Raw genomic sequence first — 9,806 nt, forward strand, 5'->3', positions numbered from 1 at the left:
GTCCTGGACTTCCCAGTGTCCTCATCGGCACCACAGAACACCACATAACTTCCCTGAATTGAACAACGCCGGCAATGCATGCCGGAACCCTGGTGGTCAGGCCCCTCACGGCCCATGGTGCTACACTACAAATGCTTCAGTGCGATGGGAATATTGCAACATCTCAATTTGTCATCCAGGTAAGGTTATATAAATTCTCGATCGCAATCAAGTCGACATCGCTTGTATTTCTGAGAGTGCGCCTGACGGCAACGTTTTGTTCATTTTATTGTTAATATTAAAGGCGCTAGGTTACCTAACTTTAAGCAAGCTCAGATGTTACCAACTGGTTAGGAACAGCGTAAATTTTACAGCAATTATAGTTTAATTCGTTGCCAGTACCTCACTTTGAGTTTAAGTTTTAGCGGAGCTCCTGCGCGCTGAAGGCGCGCGAGCAGAGCACCATTCCTTAGAAAATTTGGTAAAGCCATCAAGCCGAGAAAACTTGGTTATGACGTCACCGTATGAGCGAGTGAGCAAGCGAGCGTCCGTCCGTCCGTACAGACTCTGGGGGAGGGGGAGGGGAGTCTCAAGGTAACCCCAACGGGGGAGCTCAAGAATGCCATCTTTTCTTGGCGGGATTTGTAAGAAAAGAAAACTCATTTCTATTTGTTATGTCAACAAAAGATAGGGGAGGTTGGTCTAACGTTTTCAAGATAGGGTTTAACTGAAGCAGAACGTGCAAGAGAACGGCAGAGAGCAAGAATTAACAGGCAATTAGAAGTGATGAAGAAGATCGCGAAAGAGCGGGCCAGGGCTACAAAGGGGGCGAGATAGAACGTGCATTCAGAAACAATGAACAATGCCATGAATTAGATCGAGTCAGGGTTAGAGAAAGGAGATGAAATAATACCGAACTATGCAGTGAAGCAGAGCGAACGAGGGCTATAGAAAGGACGCGAATTATCCGGAAAATTGTCTCAGAAGACTACAGAACTTCTCAAGTTAATTCCCGCGCCGAGATAAGCAGCCGTGCAAATCACATGATTCATCATGTGATCAACAAGTTTCGTGTGTTTAGAGAAATTACAAAACGGTAAACATAGAGGAAAAAGTGGTTGATTCGTTGATCTATCAAAAAGATTAGCTCAGTTCAGTCTTCACAACTTTTGCCGGAAGTTTCTGCTTAGAGGATTCACCCAGAAGTGAATCTGCGGTAAGCGATTGTGTCACATAACAACTTTCATCGCGCTTTCCACAAAACTTATCAAGTTACGTCGGCGAGTTTTTAAGTCTTCCTGATTTAATTGAAACAATGCTGTGAAATATGATAAATTTCAAACAACAACACGTAGTCGTTTTGACGAAATTGTTGTATAAAGTTGCATAACGTAATCAAATAGTTTTGTGTCGTTTTTCGCCGTCTATCGATGACTTCTCTAAAAGTAATAAAACTGTATTTGTAAGTACTGCCAGACGAGTTTTGAAGTTTTCTTTGTGTTAGCAGGGACAGTTGCCTCGTCTAAGATTGCTGTAATTTCTTCTTCTGTTTACGGTTGGAAGAAAGAAAACGATCTTATGCTTTAAAAGCGAACAGGATTTGCTATGTTTGACAGTTTTTGACGTTCGTAAATTGTGATGCATATTGCGCTTCACAGTGTGGAGACTTCCTCGTTTTGTTCAAGTTATTGGGTTTGGCGAAACGCTTGGCTGAATTTCTTTTAAGCCTCGGCCGATCAAATGACTATACAAAGCCGTGGGCAAAAATAATATTCAAATCAATATTACCCTTAAGCGCGCATAATTATTAAATGTAAACTTGAACACCGCAAGGTCTTTGAGATTTTGGACGCTTTCCGGCTTCTAAATTCATTTCTTGGCTTTACCGGGAATAATAATCAATCTGAAACGAATTTTCTGTAACATTTTTTTCATTCGGTCATCCTTCGTTGAGACGGGATTTGCTGTTTGATACTCAGATGGAGTGATATGCATTTGTGTTTATACGTAGATTTCCTCGGTTTGCTGTTGTTGTTGAATTCATGCGATCGAAATGTCGAGTAGATGATAAGTGTTGCACTAGACTTGCTTGCTGCAGCAAATCTATATACTCTTCTGAAACCTGGTAAATTGGTGTTATAGCACCTCAAAGCCCTTTTTTGCTACAAGAGCTTTTTTTTTGCTGCCACAATTAGTGACCCTGCATGCAAAGAAAGCTCTACATTGATTTTGAATTGTTACTTGATTCCATTAGTGCCACTGCATTTGGTCGGGGATACATGGTTCCTATTTCCCAGTTTTTTGAGGGGTTTATTTGTTCATCTTTGGTGCATGTAGGATATGTTGTTTATCCATTTAGCTGTAATGTTATTGGTGTGTCAAATAAAACATATCGTGGCTTGGCTAACCAAATGCATCAAAACTTCCGTGTGTATTCGATTTTCTGCAGTGAAGGCAAAATGATGTACATAATATTTAACAATTATACCCGTAGCCCGCAAGGGCTACGGGTCAATAGCCCATGAGGCGAAGCCGAATGGACTATTGACCCGTGGCCCTTGAGGGCGAAGGGTCTAATTGTTTTAGTATCACCCAACTAGTCGGACAGAAAAGGCAATAATAAAGTTAGCAAATGCAAGCTGAAGAAATATTTATTTGGGAATGAAACGAAAGAAAGCATCACGCTCGATTGCGCCAATTTCGCTACCCGAGGACTATTACTAATAGTCCTCTAGTAGCGTAGCCAATTAAAATGCAGAATTTTCGTTAGTCCACTAGTTGGGTGATACTAAAACTTATTATATCTCTCAGTTAGTACGCGCGTTGTGATTGGTCAATTTGGCGGGCCGTACTCTCCTGTACGACCCGCTATAATTTAACGTTGGTTTTGTTGCCAAACTGTTTCGTGATTTATCGCTAAGTGTTCTTTATTTTTATAGCAAGTGAAAGTTTATAACTTTCTTATACTCTAAATTGTGTAATAAAGCGTGCTAACGACTTAAAAATTATTTCAAACTGACTCGTTTTGCTTTCGAGGTGCGTCAGAAATTTGAAGCCTTTCCGAGTCCGCGTGAATAGAAATCGTTTCCGAACCCGTCAGGATCACAGTAGAGATATAATAAATATCTTACTAACCTCGTCTTCTCGGTCCGTACTGTAAGTTACGGATCCTCGTTTTTTCCCTTTCGATTTTTTGACCCGCGCGCTTCGCGCTTGGGCCATAAATCGAAGGGGAAAAAACTCGGTCCGTAACTTACAGTACGGACCTCGAACTCGGTTAGTAAGTGGTATTTACTTACAGTTTACTTATTAATTTTTGGCATAATCTAATAACAAAATTGATAATTAATGGGGTCACCCAGTTCCTGTTGTCCACAGTCGCAGTGGAGAAAAAGCAACACATCACTTAATTATTATAAAACTGGTAGTAATCGTAGATTAAAGAGTGCGTTCGAGTTTCAGTAGGCTTGGTATGTCAAAAAAAAAATTCTGGGGACAGCATTTTGTGCCTGAGCTGTTAGGTAGGCGTGAAATTGGTCTCCCTTCAGCAGGGGCGAAAACAAATGAATTGATCGCAAAGCAGGCTTGGTATGTTAAAAAAACAAAAATTCTAGGGACAGCATTTTGTGCCTAAGCTGTTAGGTAGGCGTGAATTTGGTCTCCCTTCAGCAGGGGCAAAAGCAAATGAGTTGATCGCAAAGCTTGTGCATACGAGAGGGTTTGTCCTCATTTATACATGTATTGTGTAATATAAGTTACGACCGGTCAGTAAAACACATGGACTGCAGTCGGGAGACTGCATTTAGTCCGCAGTCCCCATTTTATACCTGAGTCCGCGCGCGTTTTCAATTCAGTATGCCCAGTCCGTAATGCTTAGTCCGCGTGCCTGGTCTGTGTTTTATACCCAGTCCGCAGTCCGCAGTCCACAGTGCATATTTTATACTGACCGTGTAAATCGACACCAACCAAGTTTGTTCCGTCGCTATGCGAGACGACGTGCTTTTAGTACCAAAACTAGGACAATTATTTACGAACACGACTTTGAATCGCCTTGGCTTTGGGGTAACAGCTACAGGGCATTTTCACTTCCGAAAACAATGAAACGGAGGACATGTTGGTGTACCAAAGCAACACTGTGGGAGTTGAACTATTTTCCTATGTAAACACTTTCGTTAGGTTTATGTTACATAGTTTGTGCACAGAAATTTAGGCCAGCGGAGTGAAACTCATTTCCTCCTTTGATTTATTCAGCAGAAAGCAGCGTTGGTTTCGGTCGAAGAGAAGAGGGTACACAACACGCACCCAAACTACAGCTTTCTGTTCGTACGAAAAGTCGTACACATTTCGTGAAGACATGTCTGCAAGGTTTTTAAATGCCATTAACACTGACTTCGAACTTTAAATACAAAACTTATCCGCTACAGTATTCAATAAGCTGCCTCGCAAAGTCGTACACATTTCATGAAGACATGTCTACAAGGTTTTTGAATGCCATTAACACTGACTTCGAACTTTAAATAACCAACTTCAGTTTCCGCTACAGTCCACTATAAGTTTCCTCGACACTCGAAAGTCCACAATATTGCGCAACACTCGAAAGAAAGCACATGAACGAACATGGGCATGACGTCATTCGCCACTGAAGGAGTTTTTTTTTTTGGGGGGGGGGCCAAATTGGTGTCCCCAGATTCATAGATGTCGAATTTTTCTGCATTACGCCATTAGAACTACGTTTTGTCGAACGCAATTATTTATGGAAGGTTTCATATAAGGGACGGACCATAAGAAAAGTGATCGGGAGGGAGGGTGTGACTTTTTCAGCTAGCAGCAAGTCCACTGCCTCAGCGGGTTTTTTTTCCCGGGGCAAGTCCCCTCAACAATTTTTTTTCGGCGGGGGTGGGGGTATGGCAATCTTAATCTTGACACTTGCCACAATCTGAATGCCTGGAATAGGCTTCAAGTACAAACAATATTTTTTAAACTTCCACACAGTCGTTTTGCTTTCCTGTCAAAATTTTACTCGGGGGAAACATAACCAAGTCTCAGACACATCCAAGTGCTATTGCCAAAAATGGGGCTGCATTGCTCTTTTTGTTTGGTGTTTAGGGAAATATCAGTTTTATTGATTCATTGCCCTTGTACAATAAATTCATTCTTAGCAAGCAGTAAATCAAGAGTTCTGTGAGTGACCATCCAGTAGCAAATATGGGGCCGAAGGGCCTATTGAACTGGGGGTCTGCCCCTCCCCGCCCCCCCCCCCCCAACAAAATGTTGCAAAACTGAAACATTATTGGTGCGTTTTCCACGATTTTCAGTGGATAAATGCAATGTATTGATTTAACGTGAATGATAATGCGTCGTTTACATTGCCCGGCAAAAACCTAAAATAGATTGAAATTAGCCAATCAGTTAACATCTCCATGATTGTCGTTGATTGCATTGATCTTGGCGGCCATCTTAGGGGAAGTGTTACAGTTTGCCATGGGCGTGCACATCTGCGTCTACAATCGTCATTTGTCACTTCAGTTGTGAAAATCACTCCTATATTTCGAGGCTTTCAAAACATGGTATGTGCTTGCTAAAATGCCAACGAATCATGCAGGATGGCGGTTTATAGCACGTGTTTTTCTTTTCATTACTCTTAAGCCATGGTTATCCATAAGAGTTTTTCTGCCAGGGTGTTTTGCTACCAATGTCGATGTTGAAACTGCTATGCACAAAGTGTATCAGCCTTGAAAGGCCTTTTCTAATTAAAACTGCAGTATAGAGTGGCTGCCAAGGTGCCATTCAGGCAGGTACAGCTTGTAAGCCTGGCAGTGCAATTCACTCTGCAGGAATTTTTGAACCATTTTTATTCTTGCTTGTTTTTGTCCCTCACCCCTCCCCCTCTCACTCACCGCCATCACTTTCTAATGGTAAAGTATTACTTTTTACCAGAGTGATTTTGTCATCATAAATGTTGCAATTTTGCAGTAGGGAAGGTATCTCATTATATTCCTGTATGCTGTTTTTAATACTGTACAGCTGTCATACATTCACCTGTATGTCTTAACAGTCACTTTTGGGAAGTGTACTGAGGCTATGTAGAGTTCCTATAATTTTTTTAAAAGGTAGTATTAGCATATACTATGAAAAGGAACTGAACTATTGCTGGATGTACAGCATAAAGACAAATAACCATTCAAGACTATGTTATAAAATACATGTAAAAATTCATGCCACTGCTACGTCAATTTCAAACATCGTATAAAGATGGCTGTATCATAACTTGTTTCAGAAAAAAATGGAAGGAAGGACAATAAATGCATTGTTTAAGGTTACTTTATATCTCTAGATATGTCTCACGTCCAAGCGAAGTAATACCTAAACCCCTATATCAAATTAAAGCTAATAGAGCTGCTTATCAAGATATACCAAGAATTTTTTTCACTCATCAATAATTCATAAAGAAAAACAAAAGAAATTAATGTGTAGTGAGTGTCTTTATATCTGATAAAGACATTTTAACAATTCTGTGGTTATTTTATGAAAGGGCCATGAGAATGACTGTACGATCGAGTATTATTTGATGGGCCGTGTAATTTAGCAAAGTACAAAAACGTTCAGATTTCAATTCCACTTTGCTGGTAATCAAATTGAAAATGGTCAGTGTAAACCGCAGATTGCAGACTGCAGACCGGGGTAAAATGTGGACTGAGGGTAAAATGCAGACTGCAGACCACTGACTTCATAAGCATATATAGTAACACGATTTGAGGTGAAAAAGTCTATAGTCTGCTGTCCGCATTTTTATCGAATCATCTATGAATGGAATAGACTGCCAAGTCAAGTTAGAGATGCTGATGAAATATCTCTTTTTAAAAAAAGGTTAGAATTTTTCTCGGAGTATTAAATTTGAAAATTTTTGATTTTTTGGTTTATCTAGGGTTTTTTTATATTGTACCAGGAGCCATAATTGGGGACGGAGACCGTAAGTCTCGGGATTCGCGCGCACCTATGATATGGGACAACTTTTCTATTTTTAGAACAAATTGCGCCATCCTGACGTCATATATCCGCGCCGATTCACGCACATGTCGAGGGCTCTCGCGTGGATGTTGTCACGTTGCGTGATCAAATGGTGAGAGTTGAGAGATTCTCTTGCGTATTTTTAACGGCGATGGCAGGGAATAAGGCAGGGAATACGAACCAGGGCGCTTATATGTAGTTTTATGCTCTGAGCTAACGGAAAAGGTGGGTTTTTCAGGGTCGAAAACAAGACTTGAATTGAATTGGGAATGAATAATAAGATCTGCTCTCGCTAGTTGTAAGCTTACGCGTATGCTTAAGAATATAGCAAGAAAACTCTCTACTCTGGTATCGAGTTAATTTGTGAGTTTCTCAGACAATGGTTAATCATAACCAAAACCTGTTTTGTTGGTTTCTTATTGTTTCTGCTTGTTTGGTGAGTTTGCAAAAGATTTTGAAAGGAAAGTCTGACGCGTACAATTAGCTCATTTGCATAGTGCAGCTCGTGCACTTTCAGGTCCGAGTCGGTGTTTTCAATTGTCAACAAATCTTGACAAAGATTTCTTTCGTTATATTTTGTGCTGAGATGCTGCAACAAATTTCACGAACGCAAAAAAGGCTACTAACATCACGTGTGCTTCTTCAACATAAGCATAGTGAAGTTTTACACTGTGAAAATGAAAATAGACAAGGAGTTTTGATAACTCGATGAACAAAATCGAAATCGTTATTCGAAGTTGATTAAAGAAAGCGTCATCGTAACTTTGCTGATTATTTCTGTTTTATTCACATATTTTCAGCTTAGCTTTTAATATGTTCTCAAATATTTATCAATCTTAATCATATTTAAAAACTATAGAGTTATTGTTTGAGTTCAATGTACGCTTTCACACGAAAGTGCGGCGGAAGTACAATTTGTCATGTTTACTGACTGTACAAAACACGCATCGGCGGGCGCTCTCATTCATCGACAGCAGAGAATTTACTGGATTTTTACACAAATAAAACTGAGCAGTATCTACGGACGTAAAGTTATTGGGCCTTGATGAAACATTAAGCGTTGCTTACAATTCAAGCGAAACTCAAACTAGCAATTATTTTGTTTAGTTTTCGGTCGCGATAGACTGGCAAATTCCTCGCAAGCGTGTGGCAAGAGGAGCTATGAAACTATGAAGTCCTGAAGCTCTGCTATATCTTAATATATCCAGCTAGTTTTTTGCTGTGTAATGGAAAAGCTGTTAATCTTCAACATATGTGAAATTTAAAGTGGAGGAATGTACAGCTCATGTAAAAGAAGCATCCGTCAAGACACATTTGGTCAGCGATATATATAAGCTTACAGCGGAACATACCTAAATTCGACACTGTCTTACTTCACTCAAACTGGAGCAGCTTACGACGAAAATACTTGAGCAAAATTCCAACAGACGTAAACGCGTTGAGTTATGGGCCAAAAACATGAAAAATTTCGAGAATTTCGGACGCCATTTCCCCCGCGCTACATCCGCAAAAATCCTCGCAGCATGTACGCGCGTGTGCCGCAGGTGATGGCGCAATTTGTTCTAAAAATAGAATTATTGTCCCATATCATGGGAACAACCCCAATACTTGAAATGGCACGCGCTTACGGTCTCCGTCCCCGATTATGGCTCCTGATTGTACATATGTATATATAGTTAAACATTTTATTCAAGAGGGTTTTCCTAATATGGCGCCTCGTTGCTTGGTTAACTCCGACGTGTTTTGCAGGGAACTTTCCACAAATTGGCGCATCAATGTTTTTGTTTCCAGTGCTCCTCGACCCCTCCCTAGTGGGGAGAATCCGCTGAGTGATGTAAGTGCAGGAGCAGGGCTACGTGATTTCCCGCGGATTTGTATAATGAACATTCGAAGAGATCTAGAGAGGTCTAGAGAGTGCTAGCCTCCCACGGAGACGCTCTTAGGGCTCGTCGAAGGAACGCGTGATGAGCCCTAAGAGCGTCTGCGTGGGAGACAAAGAGAGTGCTTGCCAGCTAAAAGCGATTGATTTACGTCGACCATCGCCTGAGAAAATCAATTCACGAAAAAAAGGAGTAGGGGTGGGGAGGCGAGGGGGTTCGGCGGCTCCGAAATCTGTCCGGTCCATGAATTAAGGCTCAATCTTCTTTTTCATTATCACACCATCATAAAGCTCTGCCAGGAGCCATAATAGGACGGAGACCGTAAGCGCGCCATTTCTAGTGTTGGGGCTGTCCCTATAATATGGGACAATTTTTCTATTTTTAGAACAAATCGCGCCATCGCCTGTGGCACACGCGCGTACATGCTGCGAGGATTTTTTGCGGATGTCGCGCCGGGGGAAATGACGTCCGAAATTCCCGAAATTTTTCATGCTTTTGGCCCACAATTCAACGCGTTTATGTCTGTTGGAATTTTGCTTAAGTATTTTCGTTGAAGGCTGCTCCAGTTTGAGTGAAGTAAGACAGTGTCGAATTTATGTATGTCCCGCTCTCAGCTTATCTATATAGCTTGCCACACGCTTGCGAGAAATTCGCCAGTCTATCGCGACCGAAAAGTAAAACAAAACAAGACGATCTAAGATCGTAAGTCGGGCTGTAGCTACGAGTGTTGATCATTTGCGGTGCGCAGCGGTCTCTTACCAATTTTACCGCCCAGTCTTTTAAGTTGCCTGATGAGTTTGGTCCTTATGGACTATACGAAACAGGACTGTCACAATAAAACAATGATTACTCCTGAAGCCTGAACTTTTGTGAAGCCTTTGTGTACTCCTCTGAGTTCATAATTGTCACCGAGAGGGTGAATGGATGGTACTTCTAATA

At 41.1% G+C, this 9,806-nt stretch overlaps 1 protein-coding gene across 1 annotated transcript in view; it reads left to right on the forward strand.

Annotated features, from left to right (window-relative positions):
• The window catches only part of LOC145466437 (uncharacterized), a 96,893-nt gene that overhangs the window by 43,812 nt on the left and 43,275 nt on the right, over window positions 1-9,806 (forward strand). The gene's annotated exons all lie outside the window — the stretch shown is intronic.

The sequence above is a fragment of the Orbicella franksi genome, chromosome 13, assembly GCF_964199315.1.
Source record: "Orbicella franksi chromosome 13, jaOrbFran1.1, whole genome shotgun sequence".
NCBI classification, from domain to species: Eukaryota; Metazoa; Cnidaria; class Anthozoa; order Scleractinia; family Merulinidae; genus Orbicella; species Orbicella franksi.